Source organism: Mesoplodon bidens (genome assembly GCF_964165515.1).
Source record: "Mesoplodon bidens genome assembly, chromosome: 7".
Classification (NCBI taxonomy): domain Eukaryota; kingdom Metazoa; phylum Chordata; class Mammalia; order Artiodactyla; family Ziphiidae; genus Mesoplodon; species Mesoplodon bidens.
In genome coordinates this window covers 33,646,043-33,661,734 of record NC_138164.1, presented here as the reverse complement: position 1 = coordinate 33,661,734, position 15,692 = coordinate 33,646,043, and positions in this window count along the sequence as shown.

The following is a 15,692-nucleotide window of genomic DNA, read 5'->3' as shown; positions in this document are numbered from 1 at the left end:
AAGGACATATATAAAAAAAGATGCTAATAAAAAAGATAAATAATGAAGGCAGATTGGGATCTCATTAATGAAAACCATTAACTGAAATTAGATAAAATTAAAAAAAAACATATAATGCAACAGTTCAAATGTGGCTACTCCAAATTGAGATAGGCTGAAAGGTAAAAATATACACCAATTATCAAAGACTTAGTATGAAAAAAATCACATTAATATTTGTACATTATTATATATGGAAATAATATGTTGGATATACTGTTTGAAATGAAATATATTATTAAACTTAATATTTCCCTTTTGTTTTTACTGCTCTACTGTAGAGTGCTTCTTTAGTCTCATCCAATAAAAGTGGAGTAAATTGAGTAAAGTAAATCCCCTATATTGACAACACATTGTAGTCCACATGTACTTGTATGTGACTAAGTGTGCTTTTTTGTTTTTATGTGTGACTGTCACACTGCGTAAATTAGTTGTGTGTGTGTCTGTGTGTATGAATTGCTACTGCCCTTCATTGGCTGATTGATTTATTCAGAACAGGTTGATTAAGCAGTGCTACATATTGCTCATGTCTTGAGTCAGATTCACAGTGGTTCAGAGCATCACTTCCTCAAAGGCAAACTTCTTGTTTTAAAGTGAATCACCTTATTTGTTCAGACAGTCTTCCCGACCCTGTTGCTTTGCAGTTCTTCACAGCCAGGTTACACTATGTGAACTTTTCTTGCTAATATGTTCTTATGCTTTCTCTTCTGCTTGTCTCTTCAGGAGCACTTGAATTCACTTGTCAACATAACAGCTGCTTGAGCATCATTTGCCAATTCTTTCTGTCACACACTAGGACTTTCTGGGTATCATATACTGAAACGTTAGATTCCTTTATGAACAACATGTCAGGAAAGAACAACCTAAATCAGAAAAATGTATAGATCATTTGAAAAAAATTTTGATATGAAAATAACAGATTTTGTCAGAGAACATAGACAAAAGGAAGCTGTTAGTGTAAAGTAATGAAATACTAGCAAAATGAGACTTCTTTATATTAAAAATTTTTAAGTGACTAACGATCATGAACATATCCATCTCTTCATTCACCATATGAGTAAGTTGGGAGTTCAGGGTCTCATGGTCTTTCTAGTATTGAACAAATCTTCAACCCAGATGTTTTAAATGAAATTTGTGTTAAAATTTATCATCAAAATTTATTTGATGATACATTTTATTTTGAGTAGATCAATAATAGTTTCACGTTCTCCACAAAGTATGTGGTGTCAGAAAGAGAGCAGCAAATTTGCACTTTAAAATTTCATGTAAAAAACCAGTACTTTAATGAAGACAGTGTTATTTTCATTAAAAAGTTATCTTACAATATTTTAGAAGTGTTTGTAGGGGATGAAAAGTTTTCTTCGACCTTCTTAGGGTTCCTGGCTGGGTCTGAGACTTAATCTGACAAAGATATATTAAAGGAGAAAAACATACACATTTATTTAGTAGAAGTTTTACATGACATGGGAGCTTTTCAGAAGGAAATGAAGAGGCAAAGAAACAGGCCTCTGTATTTTTATGCTAGGTTTGATGAAGCATGCACAGTGTGGAAGAATATGATAGTTTATGGGCAGAAAAATTTCCCCTTCTTCTCTACTAGGTTCTCTGTCTGGTCTAATAATTAAATTGATAGAAGGCATATTAACAGGAAAAAAAAATTTTGTATGTATGGGAACCTCATAAAAATAGGAGATTCCAGGGCATCCAGGTAATTGAGGCTTATATAACATCCTGAGCTAAGGATGCAGAAGGAAGGAAGGCCATTCACCGGAAGTTGAGTGGGGATGTTTGCCCTGTTACACAGATAAGTTTCTTAGGTAAAGAGGAGTCTCCCCCAATAGCTCTTTTTCTGGTACAAGACCACTTTCCAGTGTAAATTTAGGCAGTTGAGGGGGAGGTAAAAGTTTTCCTTCATCTGCTGGGTTTTGAGTGCCTTTAGCTCAAAATACTCCTCATGCCAAAGTGGCATGTCTTGGGGTGACAAATTCTGCTCCCTTTCAATAGGTTAAGGAGTATGAGGTAATTGTAGTAAACTGGGGGAAAGTTAGCAATGCCTGTTTCTTAGGGTTCTTCTTGGCATCCCTTTGTCTTTGTTTTTTTTTTTTTTTAAAAGATTTATTTTCTTATTTTTAATTTATTTATTTAATTTATTTTTGGCTGTGTCAGGTCTTAGTTGTGGCACCAGGATCTTCATTGAGGCATACGGGATCTTTCGTTGCAGCACTCAGGCTTCTCTCTAGTTGTGGCATGCGGGTTCTCTCTCTCTAGTTGTGGCGTGCAGGCTCCAGGGCACATGAGTTCCATAGTTTGAGGCATGCAGCCTCTTCAGTTGAGACGCACAAGCTCAGTAGTTGTGGTGCTCAGGCTTAGTTGCCCCGCGCTAAGTGGGATCTTAGTTCCCTGACCAGGGATTGAACCCACATCCCCTGCATTTTAAGGCGAATTCTTTACCACTGGACCACCAGGGAAGTCCCATCCCTTTGTCTTTGGAGATAAGGATGCTCCTTTCCTCTAGGGTAGAGGGAGGACATGGCATATGGAGCTCACCTCTCACATTAGGGTTCTATGACTTATTTCAGGGAAGAAAGGTGAGGGGGAGAGGAGGTCAGAGTGACCTTCTTGCTTCTGCTATTTTCTCAAACTCCTTCAACTTAAAATATTCAGTATGCTGAGGTGCCATATTTTGGGGTAGTATGTCCTCAAACCACGTCATTTTTTTTTTATTTCTAAAGTTATATTAAAATTAAATAATGTACAAATGTTAATTTGATATTAAAATGTATATTTTATAGAATAAAAATGTCATTCCTATTTTAACTTTTAATAAAGTTATTTGACCTAAGATTTAGAAATTAAGGGTAATTTCCTAGTAAAGAAAATGTTTGCTTTATAATTTGCTTTCCATAATGAAAACATTAGCACTACTAATTTTTGTAATAAAATTAAAAAACAATGATATTAATGTAAAAGCATTTCAGTGTTTCAACTAAATGCCTGTTAGAGTCTATGTTTCCCATTATAGATGAAAATAGAATTGCAAAGTAAGGATACACATAAAAGAGTAGGAGACATACAAGTTAATGGGAAATCTTCAAATTCACAATGATCATGTGCAAATCTCCCCATATTAAAGGTATGCAAAGGTATGCAATTATCTTAAGGATGTGTGAGGCAAAAAGGCAATAAGGCAGGTTTTCAGTAGTAAATCACACTGACAATTATTCTTAAAAGGGTAAAGGAGACAGAATTACCAAGTTCAGCAAGGACCATACAAGTACAGAAGTCTTAAGACTAGGGATAAATAATTTGCAAAAACCAGTGAATCTTAAAACCATAGATCAATTGTAGAACACAAATATATCTCCTCTTCTACCATTTTCTTTATCTTCAGTCAAAAGAAATGAGTGATTTCATAGCGTTCCCATCTCTTTATGTTGTGTTGAATTAATAACAACAATGTTTATATGCAGATAACTTTTAAAACTCAGAGGTCATTATAAGTCACAAGTAGTTTTATCAGAAAATGTTACACATACATTTGAAAGGTTACCACCTACACATATGGACCCATATACAAACACACTTGGCCTTATTAGGGCTGATTCATACTCTATTTGACAAAAAGGATGAGTAGAGTGAAAAGTTTGATTTTTTTTAATGTTGAAGTTGAAATATAAACACAGTTAATATGAGCCACATTTTAAAATATGTATGTTTGGCATACACTTTTGAACTCAATGAAAGTGTAACAGAGCAAAAGTTTCCTGTGCCTGCAGTGCAGAAATCCAAACTCTGACAGCAGGAGTTTGCATCAAAGTAGGGGTTTATTGCAGGGCACCAAGCAAGGGAGTGGGAAGGAGACAAGCCTCAGATCCACTCCAGTTGGTGTCAGTAGATTGGCTTTACTGCACGTGGGTGAGTGGACCCAAGTTTAGTTTGGTAACAGATAAAATAACTACCAAATTAGATGATATGTTAATTAGTGTCGCATCAAGGAAATTTCCCAATGGCGTCATAAGTCGTGCCATGTAAAATATACTGTGGTAGCCATGAACATGTACTTCTTAGATCCTACTATGGGAACCTAACTGACCAATGACCCAGCTCTTACACTCTATATCATTGTATTTAAGCTGATGCTTCACTTCCCACCAGCTGCTCCTGACCAGTCACTGAGCACAGCAGGAACACTAAGACAGGTTTGTTCCTGGGAGACACAGGGCTCTTCTGATGGTGACTGTGACTTAAGGACTTACAATTGGCCTTACCAGACTTTATTCTACCTGTGCTGCAATTTAAGATCTTCTATCCAAACTTACTTCTTTCTCTCTTTTCTTCACAAATATCAGACTCTTATTGTACTTTGCCAGCTCTGTTGGCCTTACCACCTCCTTTCCATTTTCCATCATAGGCATTTTCTTTAATAAATCACTTGCATATCTATTCCATTTTGGTATTTGCTTCACTAAAGACTCTGACTAACATCCAAATATTTTGGTATTTTTGGAATTTCACAGAAGGAAAACTACTTAGAAGTTTCTTTATAGATTTTTAGGTTAGTTCTAAAAAGCATTATTTTGGTCTTTGAAATACTAATGACATGCATAGTCAGAAAATTTGTAAGTGTTATCGTGGTGACCAGATGCTGATTCAGCTCTAGGAAACCCCTTATTTTTATTTTCCTTCTCTTTAAAAAGCTATTGTTCTCCTAAAATAGATATCGGCAGTTCTTCCAATGGAGAGATGTGCAAGGGAAACAGGCAATCAATTTGGTCTAAACATAAGCTGAAATCTTCCTTAGAAGACTGAGAATAGGATGATTTGCTTAAGTGTCATCTTTGTCATTGAAATACAAGAATATATACATAAGATATGAAGAAGAATGTAGGGATGTGCCACATATAGGAAGAAAGAATGGAGAGGAAGGAGATATTTTAGAGTATGCAGAAGAGGAAAAGTAAAATGAAAATTAAAAAGTTTTGGAGTTCAAGGAAAACTTGGTAGATCACATTTGGAAAACCATATTAGAACAAATTTCTACCTCTGTAAAATAAGGATATATTAGATGATCTCTAATGTCTTAATACAAAGTCTAGCTATACTATTCTATGACTCCTTCATTAATTTATTAAATATTTACACAATGCCTGATATATGCCTACTTTGTGCTAGGCGCCAAGCTAAAGATCTCCTACAAGGAAGAAAGACAAGTAACCAACATTTGCAATACAGTGTGGTAAATACCACAAAAAGGTATGCCTAGGATGTGATAGGATATAGGATAGGGACATTTAATTCATTTATGTGAGAAGAATCAAAAAAGAAATTTCAGATGAAAGAATGTGTGGGTAGAGCTAAGCCATGAGTTTAATTTCTACATGGTTTGGAGCAGGGGAATATGCATCTAGACAACAGCTTGTTTAAAGTTATTAGACCATCAGGTGACACAATCTATTTGGAGACATTAGAGAAAAGCCTGTCTTGAGCAAATGATGCAGGTGAGGGAGTAAAGTGGGTGAGTTAGGAGTTGTAGACAGGCCAGTTCTCAAAGCTGTTGGGAAGCCAGGGCTTTCATCCTGAAAGCCATGAAGAGCATTGCAAGAATTTTACTAAAAGAAGTTCTATAGTCAATTTTGGCTTTTAGAAAGATTGCTTTGAGTGTAGTATCAAATGTATGTGAAGACAAGGCAGGGAAATATGTTAGAAATTTACATAAGATGAAGTAGTACATAATATGATTGAGTATATTTTGGTTGGACAAATACAAAATTAATTGCAAAAAGGCATAGGACTTTAGAGTACTAGAAATTGAGTACACTTTTTAAAAAAATATCAGATCTCGCTAAGAAGCGTGACCTTTAGTGAATGAAAGAGGAAATCTCCCTTGACTCTCTTCCTGGACTCTCACTCTGTAATAGCCACAGTTCCAGCAGAGTTCCCCTCCTCAGCTGGCATCATACACTGCAGTTGGCAATGATTCGTTCTTACCCTTATTTAAGAGCAGTAATGGGAAGCTGGCATGGTTGAGGATTACTGCCAGACTTAATAGAAAATCATCCATGAGGAATCATTTGATAGAAAATTGAGCTTTTCAGAGTTGATCCTGTAGAAAATAAGGGTTTTCCCCCAATTTACTCTGGGATAATAAATATGCCTATCGTAACAGGTAGTTTCTCAGTGTATAATCATCTGAAATTTTACTGAAATTTTTAATCACTTAGATATAAACCAAGCTTGGGGCAAACAAGGGTCAGGAGACCCTTAAGTGGAGGGTTAGTAAAAAGTAGTACTTGAAGGATGCCTTCAAAAGAAAGTCTAAATCAAAGTCAAACATACCTTCCTTCCTTTTGTCCTCAACAGGTGCCATCGGGTGGTTAAATTGCTGGATGCCTTGATATCACTTTGTGCTTATATCCCTCCCATGCTGTTACTGTAAATATCTCTGTGATTATTAGTTTACAAGTCTATCTCTCCTGCTGGACCATAAGCTACTAGAGAACAGGTACTGAGTGTTTTTAATGTATTTATTCCCAGCACCTTGCATCAATACCTGGCATATATCAGATACTTAGTAAATATTTGTTCTAAGAATACATAACTTGATTGGTTATTATTTTTAAAAAGAATTTAGATACCTTGAAAATGGCCTGTTTTATAAATACCAGTTTCTTGTCCTTTAGCTTTTCTTGTCTTCTAGGAATTACTCTGCTAATTGCATAAACCTCAACAGCTTTCTTTGCTGTAGGCAGCGATTTTAAGATCCTTGCTCATGCCAGCATTACTGCTTACAGAAGTGCAGTGGGGTTAAAGCTGAGCCCTGAGGCTTGCTTCCTGGCCATCAGCAGGGAAGGATTTAATTAGCCACTTAACTTCTTCAGGTGTGGGGGACAGATCTCCCTCTTCTGCTAATGAGGTCTGAGCTGCCAGCCAGCCACAATGGTTTCCCTCTTCAGGCGGAATCTTTCACACACAGCTGGTGAGCTGGCTTCCTGACGACCACTTAGCCCCCACTGGTATGAAAATGGCTCTGTCAAGAGCTGCCCTGGCTGTGCTCTGGGCAGTATCTTCCCCCTAATAACTTCAGAAGAGTTGTAACTCCAAAATCTATCTCATGTCATTGACTATTCTACTTTACTGGGTGACAAATCCTCTCATCTTCCTCTTTTTTCCTCAGGTCTTCCCCTTTCTTCCCTCAAGGAGATTTGCATGCAGAGAGAGATTTGGTTTAGATTCTAGGTGTGTTTTTTAAAACTTTTATTTGTGTTCAGGAATAATGATATTTTTGGAAAATAATTTTAGATGCTTTCTTTTTATTAATGAAAATGAAAGCAATACAGAAAAGTAAAGAGAAGAAAGTGAAGAAAAACACACCAGGCCCTCTTGTCCAGATGGAATTAATTTCAGCATTTGATGGAACTACCTCCAGATATTTCCATATGTGTGCAGATAGAAAATTAGATGAACCAAGGGATAGGCAAATATAATTTTGAGATCTTTATATGTATGCTTCTAAGTAAAAACAAGTATTATATTTATGTTCTCTTGTATATATAGGAGACACTTTCTAGGACAGGGTGGACATTTTTTAAACTTTAAATGTATTTTGAGTATACAAATCAAATTATACCCGTGGTTTTAAAATAATAAATTTTCAAACTCTCCAAACTCTCCCCTAGTGACCTCACTCAGATATTATGCACATTTCTGTCAGACTTCAGTATTAATATAAGCAACCTAGAGAATGTCAAAAAGGATCTGCTCAAATGGCCAGAACAATGTGAGTACAAACTAAGAGTACTAATAATACTAATAATAGTACTAATAGTAATTTAGAAACTGATTCTGAAACTGGGATGAGCATTCCGAGCACATGGAAACTTGTTAAAATGCAGATGATGGCTCATTAGGTCTGTGATGAGGCCTGACATCCTGCAGGCTCAAAGGAGATGTTGATGTTCCTGGCCTTGGACTATCCTGTAAGCAGCAAGGCTTAGGAGCACACAAAGTGTCAGGTACTGTGCTAGGCTAATTTGTCAGGGTTATTCATGATCCCATTGAATAATCACAAAAACTTGTAACTACTTCATTTATCCGCATGAAACTGAGACTCAGAAAGCATAAAACATGTACCTTGGGTCACTACTAGTTGACTGCAGATAGGTGTTTGAATCTAGGAATGTCTGCTTCCAGACAGACATGTTTTGCCTTTATAAGGTCATTTTGGAAGGCTGATTGTTGAGAGTGATTAGGGTTAATACCTATAACATCATTAAATTATGCATAAGCTGAAAATATCACAAACAGTCCATAAAACTAGGACAAAGATTTACTTAAAAAAAAAAAAACTTATGTTAGTGAAGTAAAAAGGGCATATCAATGAAATTTTACATGTATTATATGAATTAAAGAAGATTTTAAAGGAATTTTTGATTTATAAGTTATTGTGATAAAAATTACAATTAGAAAAAGCTGGAATATCCTTAGCCTTAAGTTTAATGTCAGAGAACTTGCATAGCTAATATGTAAACCACAAGCATCAAGTATTTGTCCTACAAATTATTATCATGTATATTATTTTTACCTTATGAAGTCTAAAATAACCGTTACCCAAACAATTGACCTTATTTATACACCCGAATTTCACACTGAAGAACTTTTCAGGATTTCTAAAAGAAGCCACCTTTACAGATTAAATTTGCAGTGTTTGTCTTCAACTTAGATAAAATGAACATATTCCTTGAAAAACAAAATTATCAATATTGGCACAAAAAGAAATATGATATCTGAATAGTTTTATATCTGTTAAATAAATTAAATTTGTTATCAAAAACTTATACATAAAGAAAACTTTTTGCTAAGATGGTTTCACTGATGGGTTCTATAAAATATTTAAGGAAATAATAATACAACAACACAAATTCTGTCAGAACACATTTAATAAATGAGCAGAAGAAGTCAGACTTAAGAGTATATATTGTATAATTCCACTTATATAAGTTGAAAAACTGGCTAAGCTAGTCAGTAGTGATAGAAATCAGAGCAACTATAGCCTATAAGGGACTTGGAATGAATGTGAAAGAAGCACGAGGGAACTTTCTTTAGTGAAGGAAATGATTGGGGTGGTTGTTAAAAGGGTATACACATTTTCCAGAACTCAAAAAATTGTACAGCTCCTAAACCTAATGTATTTAAGGTGAAAAAGGAAAAGAAATATGTTAAAAATGCTCCTGGTTCTCAAATCGGTCCATATGCATAGTAAATTAATAAAGTGGTATCAGGTTGGGGAAAAGATGCCTGTAATTGAGAATAACTGAATGATATGGAAACAGGGAATAAAAATGTTTTGAATGATGAGGTTGTTATTAGTGTTAAGTAGCTGGTTATCTAAAATGATTACTTCTAAAGGGATAATGCATATTTGGATTAAAAAGCCCCCTTATATTTAGTTAATAGTTAAGTTAATTTATAATTGCAACTCATGTTGTACTTTTCATTGTTCTCTAGTTTTTCCATGTTCAGAAATCTGTCTTCTTCCTGACCCAAAAGTTAATTCTTCCAGAGAGGAAGTAAATTTCTCATATTGCTGATTATTACATGATTATTGAGCCTTTTAAAATTAAAACTAAATGTCACTGACGTTAAATGTCTACTTTCTATAATGTAATTTTTATAAAGAGCCCAATCCAATCTTTAAAGGTTTATTTTTTATAGCATTTTTTCAAATGTGTTTACTAGTGCAATTCACTCCAACAAGCATTTCTTAGGTGTCTATTATGTTCTAATAAAATCTCGGTAAACTGAAAGCTAAAAAACAAGGCACATGCCTCAAGGCACAATGTTCTTAAGTTAGAACGTATACCAGCCATAAGGCGGTGTGCTTCTGTGGACTAATATAACTGGGATCATATAAAACCTATTTGGCATTGAAAAAACACAGTAAAGATAATGTAATCTTTTTTCTCTATAACATTATGTATACATAAAAATGAAGAACCAGACCCTCTATATGCTCAGGACAGACACCCATGTGAAAACCAGAACAAAGTTTAGAACTGGTTATAGATTCTGCACTTTCATGAATTATTAATTTTTAACTAATCTCTAGTAATACATCAACAAACTACAAAGATTTGTTTTAAGTCTCTCCAATTACATCCTCCAAAACTACATTTTGCTTCTGTGAACAAATAAATCATAAAATAATTTAAAATTAGTATATTAAATGTTCATATGTAAATAAGGTTTGCATATTTTTCTGATGTATAAGCCTAAATTAAAAAGTACTATTTTTAATGTCAATGAACAAGTATTTTTGAAAGTAAAGATGCAAATACCAGGAAGAGTGATTGGCTCAAAACACATACTCAACAATTAAGATCAAATTGTGCAAACATTATTCTTTTTTATTTTAGATCTATTTTAAGTAAGAGTAGATTTATGTTTGGTTGGTCATCATCTAGACTTTGAAATAAATGTTGAGAAAACAAATCGAAATAAAGGTAAGGTTGGAAGCAATATTTTAACTTGAAGCTAGCTCAAAGCCTTGAAAATATAAAAAAATTACAATAATATTCCTTATTCCATTACCAAAGGAACCTTTCTTATTTTATCTCTCCTATAGATAGTATTTATTTAATAGCATTATTACATTCTTTCCATTTAATACATACTGACAGCTGTTAGGGGAGTTATCATAAAATACTAAATGATCAAAAAGTAAAACTCTGGTTTAGGAATGGAAGTGCGTTATCATAGTATCACTATGTTATTTGTTCACCAAGTTAACACTAATGTTGCATGTGTGAAGTAGTTGCTTTTTAGGTTTCCATATTTCCCCTAAAAAGTGGAACAGATAGAATCATTAAGGCGAACTTTGTCTCAACAAAAATACAAAATCTTACTTCTGATATAGGGTACCATTTAAAATTATGTAGGATGTCATTTGTGAACTGTTACTACTATATAATTGACCTCACTTTTATGATTTGGAACAGTTTATGTCTTCTAAATAAGTACTTTACTTTTTTTTTTTTTTTTTTTCGGTACATGGGCCTCTCACTGTTGTGGCCTCTCCCGTTGCGGAGCACAGGCTCCGGACATGCAGGCTCAGCGGCCATGGCTCACGGGCCTAGCCGCTCCGCGGCATGTGGGATCTTCCCAGACCAGGTCACGAACCCGTGTCCCCTGCATCGGCAGGCGGACTCTCAACCACTGTGCCACCAGGGAAGCCCAAGTACTTTACTTTTGAGGAGGTTTTTCCCATTGGTAGAAAAAGTACCTACTTAACATCCTCAAATATATAGATAGAAACTTGAAACACACACACACACACATTTTACTTAAAGAATACTGAATGAGCTGAGAAGTGAAATATTAGAATTCCTGGTCATCATCTCAGTGTATATAAATTGCCAGACATTTAATATCACAGGATACAAATCACTGAGTTTTTTTAATAGATGAAAAGTTACTTCTGCAATACTTGTCATCCTATAGATATGTTCACTAAAAATTGGACTTTTATGTCTACTTAATGTAACTTGGAAAAAATATTTTCTGTTATATTCCATGGAAAATGCAGCATCTAGTTTTCTTTGGTATTTGTAAAATGAATATTATTTGTATGAAGTTTTTCACAGGGCACATAGGAGATTAAAGGAAGGAGGAGTCTGATGGAAAAGCATTAGGAAAAATAGCTCTGTATTTTCTAATGAATGAAAATTGTATCCTATTGTGTTGTTTTGTTTCTTTGAATTGCCTATAATTTTTCCTCCTCCTAAAGGATTGCTTATTTTATAATTTTTCTGCTGCCAACTTGTCCAATCATATATTTTTTACATGTTACTGATTAGAATTGAGTACCACTGTGGTTCTTGTAGCCCCACGTGTAATTTATTTTCCTTTAGTACTCAGGAGACAGGATAAGCTTTGCTAGTATATTGCATTTCATGAAACTCAGTGATGGTATTGATTTTATGTGGCCTTCTGTGACATACCTAGGCTTCACATTCAGATATTTAGGAGAAGGTATTTGGGATCTGTTGCTACTCTTAACACTGTTATGGAATATAAAGTTTAACAAATGATCAAATTTTAAGGTAAAATTTATGTGATATACTGTTCCAGGGGAAGAAAACAAATGACAAACACAGTGCTGCTGGTATTTTTGTAATAATAGGGAAGATGAACTCTTTGCCAACACTTTGAGCTAACTATATTTAATAGTATTACTGCAAACAAAAATTACATATGGTGACAGTCACCACATGTTTGACACTAATCCATGGATTCTAGATACAATTTTTCTTTTATCTCAGTGGTCTTCAGTGATACACATCTGATTAAAGTGACTGTTTCTATCGACACATACTTTTTCTTCCTGTGGGAAAGGTAACCTTTTTCTAAATAACTAAATTTAGATTTAGATTTTATCTGATAGAGTATACTGCTTCAGGAAATAAATATTAACTAGGTATTTATTATTGATTAATGATAATCTGTGTGTCCATAAACTTAGTTAAAGAGACTCTATCCAAAGAGACCTTTTGGTGGATCTATGTTTGGGGAATTTTTATGGTCCACTTCCAGCTAGAGTAAAACAAATCTTAAGGAGGCAGATATGCAAGACAGAATCCTAAGATTCACTCTGACAATAGAATATTAAATTACTAATAAAGAGGAAATACTGTAGTAAAACTTCACTGCAAGATTTTCCTACTCTATCTAGATAACCAACATAGCAAATCCATAAAGAAGTAATATACCTGCAATATTCACTGCACAGTTTTAGGTGCTATTGATTAAAAAAAAATAAGTGAAGTAGCATATAATGACAGTGCTATCTATCTGTCTCAAGAATCAATGTGCACTGGCAGACAAATTCAAGTAAATCTATGGGCCCAAGGTGCAGGGAATTTGAAATCATTATCATCTTGCAATTCTAGAATATGTTCACCGAAAACATGTGACCTCACAATTTAATTGGAGAACAAACACGGGATACAAATATTTTTTGATATATGCATTGCCTACCTTTCCAGCTTAATTTATGAGCCCTTTCCTCCTTGGAGTTTATTCTCAAACCAAAACAAATTAAATTCAGGTCCTTGAAAGTGCCATACTGTTTCACACTTCTTTGCCTTAGTATATCCTATCCTTTCTGACTATAAAGCCCTTAATCACCCTTGTCAACCTGGTGAACTCCAACTCATCCTTTAAGACATAACTCAGAGTTTCTGACTGCCCCCAGATAGATCAGATAATTGTTCTTTTCTGCTGCCACTGCCGCTTGTACATACCTGTGTTCTAAGCCTTTGCAGAAATAAATAAATTGCTATTACTTATATTTTTTTCTTCTAGCCTTGAGCTATTTGTGGACAGGAACAGAGTACTATTATGCTTTATATTCCACATGTGTAGCACTGAGCCTGACACATTATAGATGCTCAGCAAATGCTGAATACATAATTTCATTAAAAAACAAATGCTAAACACTAAAATATTATTTTATGCCAAGTGGTATATTATCGACCATTGAGTGCAGTGCAAATTCACAGAAGGAGGAGAAAAGTGCTGGCAATTGCATTAAGCATAAGATTTAGAGGAGGTGGGTTTCATGTTATTTCTTGAGTATATTAAGAATTTGAATAAGCTTAAAGGAAAACACAGGGTATTCAAAGCAAAGGGAACAAGGTATTAATGGCAGGAATATGAATATTGTATTACACATTTCATCTGTTATCATGTTCCTGGCAGCAAATAACAGAAAATCCAACTCAGAAGAGTATAAATATAAAGGGAACATATTTGAAAATTACCACCATAGCAATCAAGAAGTAGAGTGGATAGAGGCTTCAAAAGCAGTGGTTTAACTATGGCAGAAGTTCCAAAATTCAGTCTATCTTTTTTGACCTTCTATCCTTGAGATGTGGACTTGGTCCTCAGGTTGACTCTTTTAAAGATGGTGAGATTTCTACCACAGTACAAAGCAACATATTCAGTTATGACTCTACAGCAGAAGAGAAGGGGTGGATTCTCCCACTGGACTTTTTTTCAGTGTGAGGAAGTATTTTCTCAGATTTCCTCAGCAGAATCTCCTTAATTGATATAACTAAGTCACAGCCTTCATTAGAATTGGGAATTGGATTAACATAATTGACTAATATTTATGATTTATCCCTGTGCCACACTGGGAGGGGCCGGAAAACTCTTAGGAAGGAAAAAAGAGAGAACGGCTATTGAATAGGCAACCAGCAATTTCTGAAGCATTATGTTTTAAGGAAAATAGAAAACAGATTTGTATGAATGTGGTGAGAACAAGTTAGGGAGAAATGTAGACTTGATGCAAGAGGAAATAAGAAGCCATTGAAAGTTTAAGATAATGTGTGTAACATATTGAAGCAGAAGATTTTTCTTTGGAGACAGCTGCATTAACTTTTTTTAAGACTTGCTACAAATTTTTCTCACCTATTGAGAAATAATATTTCTTTTCAGAAGAACATATTTACTGTTGTCATGAAGCTATGGAGTATGTGGTGAAAATGGAAAATTTTACTTTCCAAGTGCATGTGCAATCCCTTGAAATATAAATTCATGTAATAGTTTTTAAACATTTGCAAACAAAATGTCATTTCATTTCACTTTAAAAAATTACTCTAATATATTTTCTGTTTCATTTCTTAATAAAGTGGACAAGTTGACTTGTCAAAGAAATAAAGCCCCTTCTTGCAGTCTCTTCAATATGTTTAGTGCTTTTTATTGAATGGTAGTCTGAAGAATTAACTGTGAAGCTACAACCTCATTAATTTAACAAAGAAATAGCCTTACTTCAGTAAACATAAAGCATAGACAGGTGCATAGGAAAGATATCTCAGATTTCATTCACTCAAACACATAAGCTATAGTGATACTTTCTGCATTTGCCCAAGAAATTCTGTCTAGTACATTTTCCTGGTTTCAGTTAATCTGTAACTTAAGAGATATTAATCACAGATGCATTTCTCAGAAGTTTTAGTCATCATACCTAAATAATCATCTCAAGATGATTCCCTTCTCCTATATAAACTTGTCCTGTATTACTTCTATGATTCTTCCCCCTTCTTTCATCTGTTAAATTTGGATATTCCACAATCTTCTTTCCTCAGCTTCTCTGGTCTGTCCCTTTCTTTATTCTCCCATATTGGTATTACACATACCTGTACCTTCTCTGAGCTGTAAAACAAGTTATAGATTTCTACTTGCTAACTTGATAACCTACTCTGGGTATCAGGTGGCACCTCAGACACATTACACCTTGTTTTAAGCTCATCTTGCATACCTGCATACTAGCATAGTTCCCACTTATGAGCATTCTAGCTATTTATTTTCTAATTAGTGAATAATATTGTTTCTTAACAATGACCTTCTGCAATAGTGGGTCCAGAATTTCTGTCAGAGGAATAAGGGTAGCAATTTTGTGGTAAAAGGGAAAGCTGTGATTATACAATAGATTACATTTTAGGGGATGTGGGTGAATTGGGGGAAAGTGAGTGCTTAAAGCTCCACCCCTAAATCGCTTTTGTCCCGTTTTCTATTCCTAGAATGAGCACCACACTAGACCCTTCATGCTGCACTGCTGTATTCCTGTAGTGGTCCTTTATCTAGAGTTGAGAGCT